We start from the raw sequence: 25,361 nt of genomic DNA, 5'->3' as shown, positions 1-25,361 counted from the left end.
ACCCATTGAATACTCATTGTTTTCCGTAAAATAAAAATAAAACATCTTTTCTTTTACTACACCCAATTTTGGGTCTGCCAAAGAGCTCAAAAAACAACCTATTTTGCCTATGAAAAGCATTAGAGCAAAAACACGAAGACAATTTTAAATATTCAGCAATGTTGTTCTTAATGTTTTAAAGGTATATATCTTCACAGAAGCAATGTAGGTTACAAGGAAACCTTGTATTTTTTTTTAATGTTAATGCTCGGGGGAATGATCTTGGCATTGCTGCTTCTATGGCTGTTGGGATATCACTTCACTTTTGCTCTTCATACAGTTAAATATACAAGAAAATAGGATCTCATTTATCATTTTGCTTTCCCCCATGAGACTTGCCAGTGTTCTCAATTGAAATCTAAGGTATAAGTGAGGTGGGCTGACCTTGGCTTAACTATAAACGCCCATATTCATGAGAATGTAAGGAAAATGCGATGATTCCAAAAGCCTCTTTGCAAAGTTTGATAGCACATAAACAACTTTATTTGGTTTCCATTAATAACTTGGCTTTATTCAAATATATTGCATGTTTTAAGTTCTTATTATGCATCTTTGTAAATGGAATTGAAGAACTTGTGGCAATGTTAAGCAAACAGTAAATCTGGGTAGCTTTGGATTATCCTGGTACTTTATTTGATATTATTTTCAAACAGATGAGTTAAATTTGTTAGATATAAAATCCTGAACAGTGGGTTTAAGGAGATGCTATAAATAACATAATTCCAATTCACTTTCACTCTCAACTGATAGTAGCTCTTGGAGGTGGTTAGGGACCACATTTCTGTAGGGATCTGACCTCCCAAATATGTTGGCAGTTCTTGACCTCCAGTAAGCTTCTGGCTGGTATGGAATTTGTTTTTCTTTGTAGGCTGCTCCAAGACTTGAGTAAAATGATTTGTATCTGTGTCTGTTTTGCTTCTCAGGTGGTATCATACTCCCTCACAGAGACTTTGCCAGGAATAACCTCTGTTAGAAAGAAAAGAGAAAGGAGGGAGGGATGCATAAGGAAGAAACAGCATATCAGACTGACTTTATATGTCAAAATTTTGAAAAAGAAAGCAGAACTTATTGTGGAATTCACTTAAATATAAATATTCCATTACCTAGATAATCATACTAAAGTATTTTGCTAAAAGATGGGAATGATATAGCTTGGTGGTTATTTACATATAGAATATTAGCCCACGTTGTGATTTGGTGCATAAATACAAGTCCATCTCTGGTTGCATTGATGGAAATATGGCACATGAATTATAAAGGACAATAGCACCTTTGGTTGCTGCTGCTTTAATTCTGATTTGAGAGACTGCATTTAATCCTACAATCTAAGGAAGATGGTGACAAATAAGAATGCATCTAAGAATGGCTACAAAGTAGCTGTAGCTCAGAAGCCATGATAAGAAGAAGAAAGTCAGCATATTTATCTCAGGTTACATTTTTGAAAGTGTGTATGACTGATTGCCTTTTTTAAATGCGATTTCTTGGCTCCACTGGAAAATAAGAGAATCAGAATCTTAGGGGGGCCGTTGTGGAGGTGACACACTTTTTAAACACATTCCCTGAGGGACTTTTGGGCACACAAGCATTTAAGAACCACAGGAATAGAGGGGACATGAGCACAATCTTCCTGTGATTGATGGGCTTTCGTATAATACACAGAGGGGTAAAGTATGTAGTGTTGGTCCAGAGATGGAACCAACCCACAAGACCAATGTCACAGGAAGGTTGATGGCAGTACAAGTAACCCATTGAATGCATGAGCTCCTTTTCATCAGAGACTGTTTTGTTTTCTTCTGCATACCCTCATTTCATAACAGAGTACATTTACTACATCTGTGCTAAGTAAATAGTTGTGGAATGGATGAATCACTAACTCTCTAATTAGGACCACAACATGTTCTGGTTTGATAGGACAGTTCTTGGTTTGCACCTATTATACCAGTGTCCCTTCCAGTTCAGCATTTGTTCTTGTTTCTCATTTTTCAGAAGAGCGTTACTGTTTTTAACAGTTGTATTAAAATTAGACAAAATGGGATTTAGCATACATATATCTGGTCCTTCCAGCTCTGCCATGGTCTTGTTTACTACTGGAAGGTGAACGCGCAGTGAACAGTGCTCTCATTTTTAATGTGTGGTAAAATCTTAATAATGACCAATAATGACCTTCTCTCTTTTCCTTATCTTTTCCAGCTGTTACATGGTTAACAGATCCTTTGCAGGACAGCATTTGGAGCTTTCACTGATAAGTACACTGGAACCCAAGCAGCTAACTGCATCTGGTCTCAGATAGTGATGGGATAGTCAATGTTACTACTCTTGATATTATACCTTGGCATACCAAACTTGCTACACCGTCACCCATGCTATGGCTTGCAAGTGGTCAAGGCCACCAGTTAGTGATGCCAGATAAAACTGGGAAATTGTAAGTATACATAAGTATGTGTTACACTATTGTTACAGTGTTTTTGTCAGATTTTGATTGTGCAAATCTTCAACTATTTAACTTTGTGAATGCTATTTTGCTTTGCAATGAAACCACTCAGCAGCAATAAGCTGGAAACATGAAACCTCATGGTTAATGGAAATGCAAATTCTGAATTTCCATTTTGCAAAATATTTTTTGACAGTTATCTTCCCCAAAGAAACTGTAGTGATATCACTGACCACATGAAAAACCGATGACACCAATCTGATGAAAAGCATTCATGTCTAAATAGGTCCAAAGACATGAAATTGTTATTTTGTATACCAAAAAAATTCACCAAGAAGACATAACAATCATAAACGTTTATGCTCCCAATCAAAGAGCTTCAAAGCACACGAAACAGACATTGGCAAAACTGAAGGGAACCATAGATGTTTCAACAACAATAGTAGGAGACTTCAATACACCACTCTCTTCTATAGATAGAACCACCAGACAGAAGATTAACAAGGAAGCAGAGAAGTTAAACAACTTGATAAATGAATTAGAACTAACAGACATGTATAGGTCATTACACCCCAAAACATGAGGATATACTTTCTTTTCTAGCACTCATGGAACATTTTTTAGGATAGATCATATGCTGAGGCACAAAATATGTCTTTATAAATTTAAAAATATTGAAATTTTTCAAAGCATTTTCTCTGATCACAATGGGATGAAGCTGGATCTCAATAACCACCAAAGAACAAGATCTTTCACAAATATATGGAGATTAAATAACACTTTTAAACAACCAGTGGATCAAGAAAGAAATTGCTAGAGAAATCAGTAGCTATCTGGAGACAAATGAAAATGACAATACAACATATCAGAACTCATGGGATGTATCAAAGGCTGTGCTAAGAGGGAAAGTTATTGCCCTAAATGCCTATATTAAAAAACAAGAAAACAAAAATCGAGGACTTAACTGCTCACCTGGAAGAACCTGAGAAAGAACAGCAAACTAACCCCAAAGCATATAGGAGAAGAGAAATAACAAAGATTAAAGCAGAGTGAAATGATTGGGGGGAAAAAGAACAACAGAAAGAATCAATAAAGCCAAAATTTGGTTCTTTGAGAAAATCGATAAAATTGATGGGTCTCTAGCAAGACTGACAATGAAAAAAAGAGAGAGTATGCAAATAAACAAAATCAGAATTGAGAAGCAGTGTGTTACCACAGCCCTGAAGAAATAAAGGAAATCATAAAAGGATACTATGAACAACTATACGCCAACAAACTAGACAACTTAGATGAAATGGACAAATTCCTGGAACCACGTAAACAAGCTACACTGACTCAGGAAGAAATAGAAGATCTCAACAAATCAATCACAAGTAAAGAAATATAATCAGTCATCAAAACTCTTCCTACAAAGAAAAGCCCAGGGCCAGATGGCCTTACAGGGGAATTTTATCAAACATTCCAAAAAGAACTAACACCAATTCTGTTCAAACTTTTCCAAAAAAAAATTGAGGGAAAAGGAACACTACCCAACTCATTTTATTAAGCTAATATCATTTTAATACCAAAACCGGTAAAGATGCTAAAAGAAAGGGAAAGTACAGGCCAATCTCACTAATGAGCACAGACGCAAAAATTCTCAACGTAATACTAGCAGATCAAATCCAACAGCACATTAAAAGAATTATACATCACGACCAAGTGGGGTTTATACAGTAATGCAAGGGTGGTTCAACACAAGAAAATCAATTAATGTAATACAGCACATTAACAAATCAAAAGAGAAAAATCACATGATCATCTCGATTGATGCTGGGAAAGCATTGTACAAAATTCAACATCCTTTTCTGATAAAAAGCACTTGAAAAGATAAGAATCAAAGGTAACCTCTTCAAGATGATAAAGGGCATATGCTAAAAACCGATAGCTAGCATCATACTCAATGGACAGAGACTGAAAGCTTTTCCCCTAAGATAAGGAACGAGTCAAGGATGCCCAGTGTCACCACTATTATTCAACATTGTGCTAGAAGTTCTAGCTAGAGCAATCAGGCAGGACAAAGAAATAAAAGGCATCCAAATTGGAAAGAAGAAGTAAAACTTTCATTATTTGCAGATGACATGATGCTATATTTGGAAAATCCTGAGAAATCTACAACAAAGCTACTTGAGTTAATAAATTCAGCAAGGTGGCGGGATATAAAATTAACGTGCAAAAATCAGTAATGTTTCTATACATGAACAAAGACCTAACTGAGGAGTCAGTTAAGATAAAATTCCATTCAAAATAGCAATTAAAATAATCAAGTACTTAAGAATGAACTTAAGTAGGGGCGTACAGGACTTGTACTCGGAAAACTACATAACAATGCGAAAAGAAATCAATTCTAACCAAATCGATCTACATATTCAATGCACTACCAATCAAAATTCCAACAATCTATTTTGAAGACTTGGAAAAGCTACTTAATAATTCATCTGGTAGGGAAAGAGACCCTGAATAGCTAAAAGCATCCCAAACACAAAAAACAAAATGGGAGGGTTAACACTTCCGGACTTTAAAATTTATTATAAAGCCACAGTGGTCAAAACCACATGGTACTGGCACAAAGACAGAAGCATTGACCAATGGAATTGAATCGAGAGGTCAGAAATAGACCACCAAATCTATGGTCAACTAATTCTTAACAAAGTCCCCAAATCCACTGAACTGGGACAAACAGTTTTTTCAGTAAATGTGAATGGGAGAACTGGATATCAATAACCAAAAGAATGAAAGAGGACCCTTACCTTACACCCTATACACAAATTAATTCAAGGGTGGTGCAGTGGTGGCTCAGGGGCAGAATTCTCTTCTGCCATTCCAGAGACCCGGGTTCGATTCCTGGAACCTGTCCATGCCAAATAAATAAATAAATAAAATAATTAATTCAAAGTGGATCAAACATTTAAATATAAGAAACAGTACCATAAAGCTTCTAGAAGAAAATATAGGAATTCAAGACCTAGTAATAGGAGGTAACTTCCTAAACTTTACACTCAAAGCACAAGCAACAATAGAAAAAATAGATAAATGTGAACTCCTCAAAATCAAATGGTTCTGTACCTCAGAAAACTTTGTCAAAAAGGTGAAGAGGCAGCCAATTCAATGGGAGAAAATATTTGGAAATCACACATCAGACAAAGTATGCATAAAGATAAACAATTCAACAACAAAAGAACAAAAAAACTAATTATAAAATGGGCTAAAGATATGAATAAGGATTTTCTGAAGAGCAAATACAGATGGCTCAAAAGCACATGAAGAGATGTTCATTTTCATTAACTATAAGGGAAATGCAGATCAAGACTACAGTAAGATACCATCTCATATTTAGAAGAATGGCTGCTATTAAGCAAACAGGAAACTATAAATGTTGGAGAGGATGTGGAGAATTTGGAACACTTGTACACTGCTGGTGGTAATCTATAATAGTACAGCCACTATGGAAGACAGTTTGGCAGTTCCTTAGGAAACTTAATATCGAGTTGCCCTATGACCCAGCAATAGCACTACTTGGTATATACCCAGAAGAGCTGAAAGCAGTGACACAGACACTTGCACATCGATGTTCACAGTAGCATTATTCACAATTACCAAAAAAATGGAAACAATCCAAATGCCCATCAACAGACAAGTGGATCAACAAAATGTGGTATATACATATGATGGAATATTATGCAGCAGTAAGACAAAATGACATCCTGAAGCACATGACAAGATGGATGAGCCTTGAAGACATAATGCTGAGTGAAATAAGCCAGACACAAAAGGATAGATACTGTATGACTTCACTTTTATGACCACGGTAAAGGTAAAATCAGAGGCTTATAATAGAGAATATAGGGGATTTAGAGATACAAAGAAGCTAGAGATGGGTGAATGATTAGCTAATGAGGTTGAATGCAAATGTAAGGGAATAGGTAGGAGTGAAGGTGATTCTCTAGTGGGTCTATAAGTAAAGAAAGTGGGCAAGATTGAAAGGGGTTTGCTAGACCTATGTTTACCACTGATTAATGCTAGAAATATAAATTAGTTCTTGCAAGAACTACTTCAAAGGTATGATTCATGTGCAAAGAGTGTTCAAGTCCAGGGTGCAGAGGGAAAACTGCTATTGCATGCTATGGGCTATGTTTAACAGGAAAATATCCATAGTACCACAGCAACTGCAGGGGTAAATGTTGGGGGGAAGGGCAAGAGTTAAGGGGAGGTATAGATTTCCTATTTGGTGAGGGTGTGTTTATCTTCTCTTGGGAACAATGAAATTATCTAAAATGGAGACTGTTGCTAGACTGTGGACTTTGGACATTATACAATGATGCCCGATGAATGTAGGTGGCTGAAGGATGCACTAACTGAGTAGACTGGTGAACCATGGTGTATGCATGTGAAAGAGTATTGTGCGGTTGCAAAAAGGAACATAGTCGTGAGGCATGCAATGATGTGAATGAACCTATGGGACATTTGATGATGCAAAATAAGCCGGAAATGAAAGAACAAATTATTGTATGGTCTCCTTTATAAAATGCTGGTAAGAAAACAGGGGCCTAGATTGTAAGCTCTTATAGCAGACATGTCTAGTCTAGAGTGGTAATTATTATTACAGGATTTTGAGAGGCTGTTTACATATCTACAATCCGGTATTTAGAGATAAGAATGCAGCTGATCAGGTGGGAATTAAAGTAATTCAGAACACAGGGGTAAGGAAGACATTGTCTATATTTTATAACCTCACCTACTCTTTGAGACCAAAGGAAGAAAGGTTTATTTTTCCAGAACCTAAATTTTCTGTAGTTTATAAACTAACTCGACCTGTCCGGAGAGCTAATTGAACAATTGAAACACAGGGAGCCCAGAATAGGAATGAGGGCCTTTAATTCTGCATAGCTTAATGTAGTACCTGGATACATCCTAGAATATTTTAAGCAGATAATCAAAAAGTATTGGCAAAGTCCCTTGAGGGATGGGAGAAAACATATGAACTATTAAACTTTACCATCAGGGAATTCCCTGATACTGTGTCACACATTAGGACAGGTCAATGGCTGGGAGACATCAAATAGAGACAAAAGGCTACTCTGGAAGTCACTGTTACACAAGATTCAGTTAGACATTGCTACCTATCATAATTTGCCAAACACCAACCAAAACCATCTCAGCCAATCCTAAAGAACACCTAGGGCAATACACAAGATTCTACAAAGGTTCCAGGCACTAGGGTAAATTTCCAGAGCCCTACAGGCCAAGCCCTTGATCTTGAGGCTTATTCTTGTGAATCTTATATATGTAGCAAAGAAGCTTAGCCTACCTATTGGTATGCCTGAGAGTTACTTCTGGAGGACCTCTTTTGTTGCTCAGATGTGGCCTCACTCTCTCTAAGCCCAACTCTGTAAGTGAAATCATTGTCCTCCCCCTACATGGGGCATGACATCCAGGGGTGAAAATCTCCCTGGCAGTATGGGAAATGACCCCCAGGGCTGGGTCTGGCCCTGAAATCAACATTTCCATCCTGACCAAAAAGGGGCAGAAAGAAGTGTAACTAATAAAGTGTCAATGGCTGGGAGACATCAAATAGAGACAAAAGGCTACTCTGGAAGTCACTGTTACACAAGATTCAGTTAGACATTGCTACCTATCATAATTTGCCAAACACCAACCAAAACCATCCCAGCCAATCCTAAAGAACACATAGGACAATACACAAGATTCTACAAAGGTTCCAGGCACTAGGGTAACTTTCCAGAGCCCTACATCCTCCAAATGAGCCCCTGGACCAGATAAGTCCTGAATCCTAGAGGATCGAGCCTCTCCAGAACATCAGGTACTTCCATCTTCCCTACCCCATATTATTGACAGCCCCTTTCAACATGAAAAAGTTAGAATGGCCATAGCCCAAATAACCATAAAAAGTGGGCTAGAAAGATCAAAGGTGGTGATGAAGTTGTACAGAGAAGGTAAGATTTATCAAATGAATATGATTGTTGAATTATTAAATTGATATCTCTTTTAGATTCCAGTATCTTAGAGCAGCTAGAAGTAAACACCTAAAATTGTGGAATTGTGACCCATACCAAACTCTGAAATCTGTTCTACAACTAATTGTTGTGCTATGCTTTGAAATCTATTGCTTATATATATATAACATATATATATGTGTATGTATATATACACACACATATATATATGTTAATTTTCACAAAAAGGAAAAGAAAAAGTCTATTGTGATGGAAAAAAATGTTTTTTCCTTTCTGCCTCCTATATTCTGGAGCAGCTAGAAAGAGCAATCTGAGAGGATCACATGGGAGCCCGTGACAAACTGGGATCTATCTTGTAACTACTTATTGAAGAGTGCTTTGAAAACTATTGCTTTTCTCTTTCTTAATTTGTATTTATGTTATATTATACAATTAAAAAAAAAGAAGTATGGGGAGGAGAAATACTCTTGGCACTGATTATGCTATAAATATAATTCATAATTTCATCCTAGTTAGCTGGGGTATTCTATACTGGGAGAATCTCTAATTGCTAAAATTTATAAATGCTTTTATATACACAGAGAGTAAAAGTACTTCAAAAATTTCATAATGAAGCCTAATTTGAATAAAACAAATTCATTTAATAGAGTAAACTTTGTATTCACTTTTGTCACTCAACTACAAGTCATACAGATTTGTCATCACTTTCAAGTTCCTAAAAGCCCTAAGTTTCTTTCCCCATCGCTCCCAAAGCTGATGAAAATTCTAATTTTCTTTTCCTTCATCCAATCCTCGAAGAGAACCACCCTTCCACCTGTCTTGACCCCATCTCTTCTCAGTTACTGATAGAACTTGCCCCAAACTCACTCCTATTTTCATACTTTTCATTAACCTCTCTTTCCCCTCAGGGTTTTTCTCAGCCTTGTTCAAGCTTGTTGGCTTTCACTTTTCACAAGTCATCACTGGATTCCATCTACCCTTTCACCCGCCACCCCACACGTCTTCTCTCATTACTGCTGTCCACCTCCTCAGGCACTTCGCAGGCCTCATTTAGACAGGCACAGGTCTCCTTATCTTCACGGGGGTACTACTGGATTCCACAAAGTTATCTAATTGCCACTCAAGATTCCCCTTCTGTTCATTGTATCTAAACCCACGTGGCAGTTCCTCATTCCTCTCTCCTCTGAGACCAGATTGAGTGGTCCTGACAAATGTAACATGGAAGTTTGGAGTTAAATCCAAAGTCAACTCATTTTCTCCCTGGAAATTGACAATTGATCTTATTGTCCCTTCATCTCTTTTCGGCATTAGACAGTTTGAGCACACTTCCCATGTGTGTGTTTGTTCACTTCCTGTGTCTCTAGTCATTGGTTCAAAACCATCTTTCTGATTTCATTATACCCAAATAACATTATAAGCCATGGTGTAAGCATCAGGAAACATTTGAATTAATTAAAATGCATTAAGCACCTCGTCCAGTGTCTGGCATATAATAGTCTTTAAATATCAATTCTCTGCATACCTTTTCTCTTGCCCATGGCAGTGCCACAAGGTCTTTTGTTTCATAGGGAGACAGTGAGTTGGAGTGGATTTTCCTAGCTCTCTTGGCTGGCTGATGAGTGACTGCATCAGAACCAGAACCTAAGTTTACCACCTCCAGGAATAGTATTAGTCTTTTTTACTTCTCTGCTTCTAAAATATACTTTGCAATATGACATTCCATTTCCCTAAACTCCAAGAAGACTTCCAGATTCAATTATCTGAAACACAGACAATAGTAACCACAGAACAAAAATGATAGATGTGCCTCAATTTAAAGCAAACTGTTAGGTACAAAGACTTAATGAGTTTGAAAAATGGAAAAGCAAATAATGGGTAATTTATACTGTGAAAGTATAGGTACTTTACAAAGGAGGAGCTATCAAAAGTGAGATCTTCTTTTACATTTAAAGTAGCATTCAATCTACTTTTATTTACATAAAAAGAAGTTCACACACCCTGATAACAACTGTGAAATACATGTGATTCATCTGTAAGTGTTTCAGCTAAGAGGGCATGCACCAATAAGAAGAGACAAGGATGAGTTTGTGGATTCCAAGCCTATCTAGACAGTTCTGCCACTGACTGGTGTGGCAAACTCACCCAAATTACTAAACCACTATTGAACTATGGTTGATGCGTCTATAATATCTTAGGTGATAACACCTAAGATAAAAAATCATGTGTACACAGTACATATGCAATGTTTAGCAAATAATGGTGCCGTTTTCCTATCCTTCCCCTCTTCTAGCCTCTTTGTGAGATGCTCTGATTACTTCCCATGACAATGATCTTCCTTCAATCCATAACCTTTAAAGCTTTTCTTCAGGAAATCACCTCTGTGCTCTTTTGCTTGTTTGGTACAGGAAAAAATAAAAGGAAATATAGTAAATGTCCAACTATATATATATGTGGAATTGGTTAAACAAATTGTGAATTTCAATTTTTTTTAATGAAATACAATTTCAAGGAAATACTGTCCATACCTTATCAATGTTAATGTGCATGTGTGTTTGTTGATATGAAGAGCATTTTATAATATATTGTTAGTTGAAAATGACAAGTTCAAAACAGTATATGCAAGTTTGATATCATTTTAAATGTCACATATATAGGTAGATAGATACATTTGTATATACACTTAAAGCATGCAAATGACTGTATTCCTTATAACTAGATATTTGAGATGTTTCTTCTTAATTTTTTTTATTGCGCAAATGAAAGAACACATAAATGATTTCCTTTTTCCCACTCTGGGGATTAAATGTTACAATTTTAACTAACAGCTAGTATCTTAGTGTAATGAGATTATGGGTCATTAAAAAAAATAGTATATATTATGCATTTTTTAAAAAAATAAATATATATTACTTGATAAATAAAAAAGATGAAAAGTGAAAAAAGGAAAAGTAAACTCCATACTCATTGTATGACATCATGCATCCTGGCAGGCTACAAAACGAAGTGTACAGCTGTGAACAGAAGATGCAGTGTCTTAATGGTGAAACACAGCAGTTCCTTTTAAAAAAATTTTTTGAAATAGTTTCAAACTTACTGTAAAGTTGCAAACATAATACAAAGTAATACAGAGTACCCTAGGATACCCTCTAACCAGACACCAGGATTTACCAACTTTTGACAATTTGTCACAATTTGTTATACCATTCTCTCTGTCTTCTGAATCTTGAGAGTAGGATGCATACATCATGTTCCTTTATCATTTAATACTTCTATATAATTTCTTTACAAGAAGGAAATTCACTTATATAACCACATTAATTATCAAGTTCAAGAAAGTTAATATGACTATAAAGTCATGCTGTCTATATTCCAGTATTTTCAATTGCCTCAGTAATGTCCTTTTGGGCATTTTCTCCTACATTATCAGATCCATTATAGGATTATGTATTGCATTTAATTGTCATTGCCTTTTTATATATAGAAGTTCTCTTTTAAATATATAGAGTAAATATTTGTCATCAATGTTAAGGAAATTATCCATTACACTTGTGTTTAATCAAATTCTAAATGTAACCAATAGTTTAAATGCTGCATCATACCATAATCTCTGACAATATACAAGTATTGGTATAGCTTGGATTCCTGGGGGGGAAATGTGTACAGAGTCAAACAAACTTGTAAAATCCAAGCAGAGTCTTTTATTATTAGTCTTTTATTTTATTAGTGCCCCCTAAGGGCCTTGACCCACAATCAAGGCAAAACATTTTGACTAAACAATTATCTTTGGAAATTGAAATGTAAACAGAAGGAAAATTTGCTGTCTGCCCTTACCCTGTGTGGCTATTCTTCTCTGACATATGCATCAATTCTATCAATATTAAAGGGTTCTTGTTATGATTTTTAAAGTTATCACTTTCTAAGAAAACAAAATCAAAATAATTGTTTATCTGTTCCTGAAAACCTGTCCTTCTCTCAAAATAAAATCCACCATGAAACTATGTAGGAGAAGGCAGGCTGTTGTTCAGAGAACTGAACATATACAATGTCTCTTAAGGTTTAAATTTTCTCCTTCTACTCGTGTTTCCAATTCAATTTTCCTCTCAAAAATGACCATATAAATAAATTTGAAAATGAATGCATTCTCATCTGTACACCAGTCCTTAGAATTGTTTCCCAAGAACTGTTGAATGGTAGAAGCTATGGTACTAATTAAAAGTTCCAGAAATAAACTTTTATATGTCTGGAGTCCATATACGTGTGTATCTGAAAGAGTGAAATTTCACCAGGGCTCTGATTTTGCAATGGGCTCTAAGGAATTGAGATGAGGGTAAAGCCCAAGAAAAATGAATCTGGTTCACTTTATAAATCCCTAGTTGCTTGATAAATGTTATTGAGGATGCTGTTTGTTAAACATCAGAATGTTATGGTCTAATATAGTTTTACTTTAAATAGACATTATTCATGGACTAATTTTCAACAATTCTTTCTGCACTCATCATGAATAAAGAATCATTTCAGGAACCTTCATTTCAGAAGTCAGACATCTTGGCAGCACAAGCCCCTGGCAGAGATAGGACAAAAATAAATTTCTTACATTTGTAAAAAAATAAAATGGAAGAAATAAACTTGTCCTTACCCTGTCTCATGACTCCTGTTGCTTACTTTCCTTAGAAAAGACATTATTTTAAAAACATGTAAATGTCCTTACATGGCACTCATAATAAATGGAGAAAAAAACAATATAAAAAGGAAATAGTAAATGATTATATTAAACTCTTTAGTCACTTACTTGGCCATCTGTCTTCAATTTCAGGCACATTGTTTTTGAGTAACATCCCATTGCAACAAAATATAATAGGACAGACAAGTTAATGAACTATGACATGTTCCATCATAAATGTGATGTATCACCAGGGTAAAGCCACCCAAGATGTAAGGCAGCTACTGTTTTTCTGTGAAGCTACTAGTTTTTAGTACAATGCTCTGGGGAAAAGAGTATTTGTTGTGAAGTCTCAGGCTGCTGCCCTATTCTTTTGCTCCCTTCTTGACTTAGTCTGCCAAAGAAAACTGGAAGAGGTGGAAAAGGCAAAGAGATTTAGGCAAAAGAGAGAAAGGTAAGATTTGGTTGCATCTGAAGGAAAAATATATGTTCATCATTTTCATCACCAGTCAGGATTCCTCAATAAATCACAAAATGAAATTTGCCAACATGTAAACAGTTGCTGTCTGTGCTGGTTTGAAACCGTTATATACCCCCACAAAAGTCATGTTCTTTTAACCCAATCTTGTGTGTGCAGATTTATTACAGGTGGTATCTTTCGATTAGGTTGTTTCCATGGAGACTTGACCCCACCTATTCAAGATGGGTTTTAATCTGCTTACAAGAGTCCTTTAAGAGAGGGACATTTTGGGGGAAGAAAAACATTTGGAGATACAGACAGTAATGCCCTGGGAGATGCTAAGTTAAGAAATGAAATCCAGAGTTTGCCCTGGAGAAGCTAAGAAAAGACCCACAGATGCTTAGAGAGAGAAAGCTACTGGAATCAAAAGCTGAAAGCAATTAACCAGGAGCAAGGCTCAGCAGATGCCAACCACATGTCTTCTCAGCTGACAGATATTCCAGATGCTGGCTGCCTTTCTTCCAAGAAGGCATCCTCTTGTTGGTGTCTTAATTTGGACATTCCCATGGCCTTAGAACTGTAAATCTGTAATATAGTACAATTTTTTACAATTCCCTCTTATAAAAGCCAATCCATTTCTGGTATATTGCATTATGGCAACAAGTCAAAACAGATTTTGGTATCAGAGAAGTGGGGTGTTGAGTTCGCAAAAACCAAAAATGCTGGAATGGCTTTATAAATAGATAAGAGGAAGGTTCTGAAAGAATTGTGAGATACTTGATAGAGAAAACTTAGTTTGCTTTGAAGAGACTCTTGGTAGAATTATGAATGCTAAAGGTTGTTCCAGTGATGCCTTAGACAGAAATGATGAATGTGGTTATTGCAAACTGGAAGGAAGGTGACTCTTGTTTTAAGGTAGGATAGAATTTGGTAAACATGAGTCCTGGTGTTGGGTGGAAGGTAGAATTTAAAAGAAATGTGCTGAAGAGATTTTCAAACTAAATGTGGAAAATGCAGCCAGCTTACAGTAAAACGTGACAGGAAAGGGATAAGCTAATTACTAAACTCTTGGGTACAAAGAAAGGAGAAACTGATGGTCTGAAAAATTTCAGTCTTCCAGAAAGTGAGATACCAGTGGCTAGTGCCCCACAAGATTTAACCAAACATGGAACCTGTCAGCCATGTAAGGATAAGCCAGGATTGGAGATGGAATTTCCATGTGGAAAGTACTATTGTCTGATGGTTTCAACCCCTGTATACTGCATGCCAAGTCAAGAAATTTTTTGTGAGAGCTATATGAACAGAACCACTGCCAGTCTGGACCAAAAGGGACAGAAAAGGTACAGATATAAGAAAAAATTACTTCAAAGGCAGAACCATGAAAACTGAGGTCTGGAATTGGGAAACCTAGGGCCAGTTGAGCAGATCTACCTATGCATGTGAAAAGGATGAGTTTGCCCTGGAAGCAGAGAGCGAGTCTTCCATTTCATTGCTTGGGAAGCAATGCTGCTTCAGCAGGACTCAGACAGAGTGGAGCACATTCCCCAGGGATTGGGGACAGCCTGGCCACCACCCCACTGTTTGAAGGGGTTGAGCATGTACCCTGGAAATGGCAGCGTCTGAGTGCCACCCAGATTCTTGAGGAAGGTGGGGATGAGAACAAAGTGGTTTCCCCAATGATCTCCAGTATTTCAACTTTCACTCAGGTGTTTGAAAAGAGCAGGGCCACAGTGTAAGCCCTTGGAAAGGTTGGGACGGCCACTTTCTCAACCCTGAGGATGAAACATCATTGTATAAATGATTCTTAGCTTTGGAATCTAATGGAGTATGCCCTGCAGGTTTATGGGGATTGTTTGGCTCTGGTGATCCTGGCTTTCCTTCCAATGTCTTCCTATGGCAGTGAGAAAGGTTATCCTACAACTTTTGTATATTGGCAGTAAATAACTTGTTCTCAGTTTCACAGGTCCACAGCCAGAGGAGAATTTTGCCTTAACCAACCACGTCTGTAACTGATTTGATAAGATTTTGTACTGCTTTTGATTTAATATTATATTTGTATTGTTATTAAATGATTTAAGGCATTTGTTATATTGTGATGGAATGAATTTCATTTAGAAAGAGCATGTCTTTTTGGTGTCCAAAGGGTGCAATATGCTGGTTTGAAACTCTTACATACACCAAAAAAAAAAAAAAGCTCTTTTAATCCAGTCTTATAGCTGCAGGCTTATTGTGGGTGGGACGTTTTGATTAGAGTATTTCATGGAGAGATGACCCTGCCTGGTCAAGGTGGGTCTTAGTTAGTTTATTGGAGTCCTTGAAAGAGCCTCATGCAGAGAGAGAAAGAGTCAGAGCCAACCCAGAAAACAGAGAAATGAAACCAAAGCAGAGACATTTGGAGATGCAGAAAGAAAGGCTCCAGGAGATTCCAGAAGCTGACAGCCATTTGAAACCAGAAGCCAAGAGAGGATAGCAGACATTGCCACGTGACAGAGAAACCCTGGATGCAACTTGCCTTCCTTGAGTGAAAGAATTGTCTTACTGAAGCTTTAATTTGTGTATTTTCACAGCCTTAGAATTGTAATTTGTAACTTAATAAATCTCCTTTATAAAAGCCAATCCATTTCTGGTATATTGCATTCTGGCAGGTTTAGTAAACCGAAACAATCAGTACTCTTAAATTAAAAAAAAAAAAAACTTATGATAAAAAGAATGGCTGAAAATTCCCCAACTCTTATGAAATCATAAATATACATGTCCAAGAAGTGCAACATACTTCGAATAGAATAAATCCTAATAAACCTACTCTAAGATATATCTAATCAAAATAACAAATGCCAACGATAAAGAAAGAATCCTGAAAACAACAAGAGAAAGGCAATTTATCATATACAAGGGTACCACAATAAATGCCAATAGCTCATCAGAAATCACAAAGGCAAGCAAACAGTGATATATTTAAAGTATTGAAAGAGGAAAATCTCCCAGCCAAGAATTATTTATCCAGCAAAACTGCCCTTCAAAAATGAGGGAGAGTTTAAAATAGTCACAGAAAAACAGAAACCAAATGAGTTTGCCACAAGAGAACTGCCCTATAAGAAATATCAGATGAATTTCTGCAGGATGAAAGTAAAAGACAGGAGAGAGGGGTTTGGAATAGAGTGGAGGAATGAAGATTATCAGTAAGGGTAACTAAAAGGGTAAAAGAGACAAAAATAATACATGACACGTAAAAACAAAAAGATAAAATTGTTGAAGTAAGTACTGCCTTTACAGGAATAGCATTGAATGTTAATGGATTAAACTCCCCAATCAAAGACACAGACTGGCAGAATGGATAAAAAAATTATGATCCAACTATATGCTATCTATAAGAGACCCACCTTAGACTCAAAGAAACAAATAGATTGAAAGTGAAAGGTTGGAAAAGATATTCCACACAAACAGTAATCAAAAAAGAGGTGGGGTAAATGTACTAACATTGGACAAAATAGGCTTTAAATTCAAAACCGACATACGAGACTAAAAAAGGACATTATATATATTAATAAAAGGGGCAGTCCACCAAGAAGAAATAACAACCATAAATATTTATGCACTTAACCATGGTGTCCCAAAGTACATGAGGCAAACACTGGCAAAACTGAAGGGAGAAATAGATGTCTTTATAATAATAGTTTGAGATTTCAATATATCACTCTCATTAGCAGATAGAACATTTAGGCAGAGGATCAATAAGGAAACAGAGAATTTGAATGTTATAATAAATGAACTAGACCTAACAGACATATAAACGAGTGTTGTACCCAAAAAACTGCAAGATATTCATTCTTCTCACACGCTCCTGGATCATTCTCTAGGATAGACCACATGTTGGTTCACAGAATATTTTAATAAATTGCAAAAGATTGAAATTACATAAAGCAATTACCATGATGGACTAAAGCTGGAAATCAATAATAGGTGGAGAACTGAAAAATCCACAAATATATGAAGGTCAAACAACACACTCTCTTAAACAATCAGTGGATCAAAGAAGAAATTGCAAGAGAAATCAATAAATATCTCAAGATGAATGAAAATGAGAACACAACATATCAAAACTTATTGGATGCAGTAAAGGCAGTGCTGAGAGGGAACTTTATTGCCCTAAATTCCTACATTACAACAGAAGAAAGAGCTAAAATCAAAGACCTAACTACACACCTGGAGGAACTAGAAAAAGAACAGGAAACTAAACCCAAAACAAGCAGAAAGAAAGAAATAACAAAGATTAGAGCACAAATAACTGAAGTTGGGAAATAAAAAAGCAATAGAGAGAACTGACAAAATTAAAATTTTGTTCTTTGAGAAAATCAATAAAATTGACAAGCCATTAGCTAGACTGACAAAGGAAAAAAGAGAGAAGCTGCAAATAAATAAAATCAGAAATGAAAGGAGAGACATTTCTACTTTGTATCCGACATAAATAAAAGGGATCCTAAGAGGACATTAGGAAAAAAATGTATGCCCCAAAATTAGACAACTTAGATGAGACCAATTATGGGTAAAGAGATTGAATCAGTCATAAAAAAATCTCCCAATAAGGAAAAGCCCAGCACAGATGGCCTCACAGGTGAATTCTATGAATCCTCCCAAGAAGAATTAAGATCAATGCCGCTCAAACTCTTCCAGAAAGACTTAGGAATACTACCTAACTCATTCTGTGAGCCCAACATCCCACTAATAGCACAGCCAGATAAAGATACGACAATAAAAGAAAATTATAGATCAATTTTTCTAATGAATATAGATGCAAAAATCCTCAACAAAATATGTGCAAGTTGAATCCAACAGCATATTGAAAGAATTATATACCATGATCATGTAGGTTTTATCCCAAGTATGCAAAGGTGGTTCAACACAAGAAAATCAATTAATGTAATATATCACATTCATGAATCAAAGGAGAAAAACCAAATGATCATCTTGATTGATACAGAAAAGGCATTTGACAAAATCCAGCATCCTTTCTTAATAAAAACAGTTTGAAAGATAGGAATAGAAAGAAACATCCTCAACATGATAAAGGGCAATATGGAAAAGCCAGAGCTAGCATCATATTCAATGGTGGAAGACTAAAAGCTCTCCCACTGAAATCTGGAACAAGACAAGGAAGCCCCCTGTCACCACTGTTACTCCACATTGTACTGGAAGTTCTAGCCAGAGCAGTTAGGCAAGACAAAGAAATAAAAGGCAGCCAAATTGGAAAAGAAGAAGGAAAACTTCCACTATTTGCAGGTGACATGATTTTATATATATATAATATATAATATAATATATAATTACATATATAATATAATATATATATAACTGAACAACCAAGCTACTAGAGCTAATGAAAAGTTCAGCAAAGTGACAGGATACAAGACTCAACATACAAAAATCAGCAGTGCTTCTGTACACAAGCAATGAGCAGTCTCAGAAAGAAATCAAGAAAAAATTCCATTTACAATAGCAGCTAAAAGAACAAAATATCTAGGAATAAATTTATCCAAGGAAGTAAAGGACTTATACACAGAAAATTACAATACACTGCTAAAAGACATCAAAGACTTAAATAAGTGGAAGGACAGTCTGTATTCATGGATTGGAAGACTAAATATTGTTAAGATGTCAGTTCTATCCAAATTTACTTACAGATGCAACTCAATCAACCCCAATGAAAATTCTAACAGCCTACTTTTTGGAAATGGAAAAGCCAATTATGAAATATATTTGGAAGAACAAGGGGTGTCAAATAGCCAAAAACATCTTGAAAGAGAACAAAGCTGGAGGACTCACGCACTGAATTATATAGGTGAATGCGGTTAAAAGAGGAAACTTTAGGATGTATTTATTACTAGCAGAAAAATTAAAAGATAAAACATGGGACTGTATAGCACAGTGAACCCTTTTGTAGAAGATGAACTATAGTTAATAGTACAAATATAAGAATGTTCTTTTATGGGTTATAACAAATGTATGCTCCTAATACAAGGTGGTGGTAGTAGAGTGGTAGGTAGGAAAAAACATACCGGATGTAAATAATGGGCAATAGATAGGACTATTTCAATAATATTTCATCAAATGTTAAAAACATAACTACTGTTAAAAAATAGTACAATAATTTTTAAAAAGTGCTATCATTAATAGTAACAAATATTCCACAGCAATGCGAAGTGTTGCTGACAGAGAGGGGTATGAGAATCCTGTATTTTATGCATCATTATTTTATAAACTCACATCTTCTCTAATATAGAAAAAATGAAACATACAAGGTTAGTGGCTGTGAGGTTTAAGAGATTGCATTAAAGGAATCTGAGTCTTACTAATAAGACTGGTAAGACTAGTCTTACTAATAGAGTCTTGCATAATAGAGTGACTTTTCAGTCAGCAGAATAGTTGATCATAAAGCTCATTAAAGTAAGAGGTTAATGATCTCGTCCTGAATTCATTTCATTATCCAACTGACTTTACCTTTTCTACCTATTTACCTTACCCAAGAGAAAAATTGCCCTTCCTACCTATTTGAGCTGATATAAGAGAAAGTTGATTTCTCATTCACAGGTGCTAAAAAAAAAAGCATCATGGATCCATATCATGTTAGATTTCTCAGTTGTCTATGGGGTTCTGAATTCCTAGCATCAATTCTTAGGCATAGTGTACTGCAGAATCCTGAGGTTCCCACTATTTGTGTACATGCCCTGTATATCCCCTTCCACCTGAGTATGGGTGAGACTATGAATATTATGAATTTCTTGCTCATAATTAGGGTACCTTATATAGCTAAGGTGGAACTTCAGCAGATGTAAATAAGGTTGCGTATCAGTTGAGTTTCAGTTTAACCAAAGAGGAGGTTATCTTGAACGGACCTGACCTAATCAGGTGAGCCCTGAAACAGCACTGGATCCTTCCTGAAAAAAGAAATTCAAAATAGAATCATTTCTCCTGCTGGCTTTGCAGGATTATGCTGTCATCATATTGCGGAGACAGTCATGGCAGGGTAGAGTGGGTGACCTTCAAAACTGAGAACAGCTTCTGGTTGAGAGCAGGTAAAAAAAGATTTGGGAACATGGACCCTACAGTTGCAAAGAACAGAATTCTGCCAACAAGTTGAATGAGTCTGTTTTTGTTATTTTTTTTTTTGCATGGGCAGGCACCGGGAATCGAACCCGGGTTTCTGGCATGGCAGGTGAGAACTCTGCCTACTGAGCCACCATGGCCTGCCCCAAGTTGAATGAGTTTGGAAGAGGACTGTGGGACTCAGATGAAATCATAGCTCCAGTTGACATCTTCATTTCAGACTGGTGAGATGCTGAGCATGGGACCCAGTTAACCCGTTCCCGGAATCTTGATGCAGAGAAACCAAGAGATAATAAATATTTTGTGTTGTCTTAAACTTTTACATTTGTGGTAATTTGTCACATTGCAATAGAAAACCAATATGCATAGCATATGAATCCTCACAGAGGGATTGCAAAGTATTTGAGGATTAGTTTAAACCCAGTCCTCAGTCTTATTCCCACTCCCTTGAAATGGAGCTATTCAATGTTACTCATGATTCAGAACTGCAATGTGTCCTGAGAAACGCATTTGTTTTGATAATATTCAAGCTAGAACAGAGAAGCGCCCCTCTGTTTTACAGAAGAGAATAAGGTTCAGAATGACTGGCTTATTTGAGGTTATACCACGAATAAGTAAAAGAGATTTTAGCTCTGTTCCAAGGGTTCTTCCCACAAAGGTAGGGAAATTAGATTATTTGCTTTTGATTTAATTATATTAGAATTAACCCATTTGTCTTAGTGCTGCCATAACAAAGTAGCACAAACTAGGTGGCTTAAAACAACAGAAATGTATTGTTCAGCTGTTGCGGGGGCCTGAAGTCTGAAAACAAGATTTTAGCTGGATTGGTTCCTTCTGGAGGCTCTGAGGAAGAGTCTGTTTCTTGCCTCTCCTAGCTCTCCGCTACCCTTGCCATGTCTTGGCTTATAAATGTGTCGCTCCAATCTTTATGCTGGTCTTCACATAGCTTTCTCTCTCCTCACATGGCATTCTTTTCTTCTTAGAAGGACACCAGTCATATTGGATTAGGGCCCACCCTAACTCAGTATGACTTTATCTTAACTTGAATACATCTGCAAAGATGCTATTTCCAAACAAGGTATTGACGGTTAGAACTTTACAGGTATTGACAATTAAGATTTCAACATATCTTTCTGGGGGACATCACTCAACTCATGACACTTCTGGGTTGTATTAGCACTGCTCTATGTTGTTGATTTTTGTATTTCCCATAACACCCAGTACAGTCCTTTTGAATTGTACTGGGATCTTTCTTTCCCATAGCATTATATAAGCAGAGACCTTTTCATTGATGAGTATGTAATGGCTAATTTGCAAATTAATGAATGACTTTAAGATGACTGAGTTGGCTGTGTTAAAACCAAATGCCTAACGAAAAAAAACTGTAAGTTATCAAGGAAATATTTGCAACATATTTTGATCAATTATTTAAAATACTGAAACCAAATCACAGGATAAAATCATCAGAAATGAAATAAAAACACACCTAAAACTTCAGCAAGGTAATCGCCAATATCTTCTTGCCTCACATGTCGCTCCCACTGTGAAGCCTGTCATCCACAAAGTTAGAAGAATATGAAAAATGTTTCCACCAACCTCAGGTCACCCTAACTTCTTTTCCAAGGGAACGGTTTGCAAAGAAATAGAACCCCAGACTAAACTTGGAAACACTCAGCCCTTGCTTAAGAAGGGACATTCATTGATCCAACTCCAAAGTTGCCTGAAAGCTTCTTTTGTTTAATTGTGGTAATAATCAGGAACCCGAGATTCCTTGAAGCAAATTACTAGCCTTCCACTTCTGTATCCTCAGAGTCTAGCAGAGTGTTTCTTTTTAAGATGGCCCTAAAGCGTATATTTTGCTTCAGATGTCCAGTACTCATAATTGAGAATTCAACTTCAACAGCTTGCGAGAGAAATGGGGGCTTATCTTTCTTTGGCCTCCACAAAGACTCTAACGTGAGAGAAAAATACTGATGTTTGCATTTGATTTACTCTTAATTTCAGAAATACATCTACAATGTAAACACTCTTGAACAGTGATACAGTAATGAAAGGGACAAAATAAACAAAGAACCAAATGTCATCCCCAAAAAACTACCCTGGAATTTTAAGTGTCCCTATTAGGGATTTCAGTGTAAATGAGCCATAAGATGAAATTTCAATCTAGTGTAAATAGATTGGCCTTGCCCAAGACCTAAAAGTCACTAAAGGGCAGCCATCCAAGAAAACAAGCTCAATAATGGCTTCTGGTGTCAAAGAAGCCACAGGTACCCTGTTCCCTAGTTTTGTTAGTTTTGCTTTTTAGTCTAGAACTCTTGGAAGCTATGACCATTCTTTCAAATCACATGGGTGCTCTTTATCCATAAAAAACTCCTTTGTCAAGAGTGCTTTAGTGGCCTGAAAGAATAAATGTTAGTTTTCAAAGATACTTAAATTATGACTGTCATATAGCTAACATAAGCCTATCAAAATCTTCACAATAGGGTGATCAAATACAGAATGCCAAGTTAATTTAAATTTCAGATAAATAATGAATGATTTTTACAGTACATATGCCCCAAATATTGCATAAGCATATTTTTAGTCAAAGTTATTCATTCTTTATCTGAAATTCAGCTTTAACTGGGTATCCTGAATTTTTATTTGCTAAATCTGGCGACACTAACTCAAAATGAGATCACTCTTCTGTAAGATCCTTTCTCTTGGTGCCTTTATTTCAATCTCTTCAGTACCATAATAGACAAAGTTTTTACATTTTTTTCTGAAATCTCAGCTATTTGAAATAGGGAATCTTGATAGGTTTCTCCACCTACTGCTCTTTCCTCATGTAAATACAGCTTAGCGGTACAATCATTCATTCATTTTCCATTCACTCATTAGTAAACGACTACTTGTTAAGTACCAGACTTGGTGCTAAGCATGGGTTTAAAACAGGGGACAAGACAGAATTCAAACTGATCCTAGCACCTACTCTAAAATTGACAATGGCTCCTGTTTTTCAGAGAAGAATTCAAATTCTTCTGATGACTATGGAAAGTCTTCTATGAACTAGTTCTGCCTTACAGGTTTTAATTTTGCCTTTAGTTTTTCCCCAAAATAAATTCCTCTCCCTTCTACCTCCAGCCACATTTCAGGCTCATTCTCACTTTTACATCTTTTCTTATTTTGTTTCTTTCCTCTGCAACAAAATCCTTCCATATCCATTCCAATCCAACCCGCTTTTCAAGAACAAGTCCATGAGTTCTTTCTGGACTACCCCAGCACAGATATAAATCTCCCTCTCCTATTTACTGCAGTCACTAGGTGACTTAAAGGCATCTCAAATGGAAAACGTTCCATTCTAGAACTTTTGTTTGCCTGTTTCTCCCTGATTTTTCCTCAGTAAATGGCGTAGTCAAAGCCAGAAATTGGGAGGTACCCTTGATTCCTTCCTTTCCAACAGCAGCTCCTATCAGCTTTGCCTCCAAAGATACATCTCAAACGCACACATCTATCTCCATCTCCAATCCTATTTTAGGCAAACCACCCTTATCTTCCCTGATTAGAGTCATTGTCTGGCCAGCACTGTTTCTTCTTCCCTTCTCACTTGTGGAGTGTATACGGATAATTCTACATCTTCACAGCAGCCAGAATGATTTCTTTTATAATATATATCAGATCCCGTCACTCTCTTGCTTAAAGCCTTGTGATGTTTCTTCATGGCCCTTAGAACAGCATCCTACCCTGAAAGACTCCTGACCCCTCTCCTCTTGCTCACTCAGCACTTGACCCTTCATTCTGCCCCCCAAGTCACAATCAGCTTGCTCCTGCTTTGCTCACTTCTACCTGATGGGCTCTGCACTAACTTTACCCTGTCACGGAACACAATCTTTCTATGGGCTACTTCCTTCTCACAGCACAGGTCTCAGCTGGAATGTCACCCCTTGGGGAAAATTTTGCATACTCCAAATTCAAATTCACTTAATACCTCCCTTTTTCATAGTCATCTTAGAAACTCTTCCTGCCAGGCATTTTTTAATTAATTAATTTGTTTATTGTCTATTATTGCCACTTATAAAGGGATCTCCACAAGAAAAGGACTTTGCTTAACTTGCTCATGGTTGTGTCACCAGGCTTAGCTCATGACGCTCCCCGATAAGTAAATAAATGAATGAATGAGTCTGCCTAGCACTTGCTTGCATGCAGAATACATTACAGGTCTTAATCACTTCCTAATTACAACCCATGTATCCTTATTGTTTCCTTAACTATAAAAGGCTGTGTGTTGGTCTTTTATTCATATAGCATCTATCAACTACACTAAGTACTTCAGAAATGCATTTGAGAGAGTTATCATATACCTCTAGGCTCTTTTGGCTTCACATTTTAGGACAGTCAATATGGAATTGTACCTTCTCTCCAGGACAGTGTGTGTACACTGATAGAGAAACTGCTAAAGAAATGATTATTTACTTTGCTGTTCTTTTCTTTCCAGGTAACATGCAAGCTAATGACAAGGAACAAAATGTTCTGTCTGGGAAAATAACAAAAGGACCTTAACTGTGTTGAAAATCTATAATGCCTTACTACCAACATAGTAAAATGACAAAGATAAATAAGAAATATAAACTTACTCCATCCAGAACATACCAAAGTTTTTAAATATTGCAAGCAAGT

The 25,361-nt window shown here is 36.4% G+C and overlaps 1 long non-coding RNA gene across 1 annotated transcript in view; it reads right to left on the bottom strand.

Moving 5' to 3' along the window:
- Positions 1–653: 653 nt before the first annotated feature.
- LOC143666072 (uncharacterized) overlaps positions 654–25,361 on the bottom strand; it is a 135,069-nt gene continuing 110,361 nt past the window's right edge. The window contains exon 4 of the long non-coding RNA XR_013167359.1: positions 654–1,005. This is a non-coding gene — a long non-coding RNA (uncharacterized LOC143666072). The remainder of the gene's footprint in view (positions 1,006–25,361) is intronic.

The sequence above is a fragment of the Tamandua tetradactyla genome, chromosome 22 (genome assembly GCF_023851605.1).
Source record: "Tamandua tetradactyla isolate mTamTet1 chromosome 22, mTamTet1.pri, whole genome shotgun sequence".
Lineage (NCBI taxonomy): Eukaryota > Metazoa > Chordata > Mammalia > Pilosa > Myrmecophagidae > Tamandua > Tamandua tetradactyla.
This window is presented reverse-complemented; position numbering and strand designations above follow the sequence as displayed.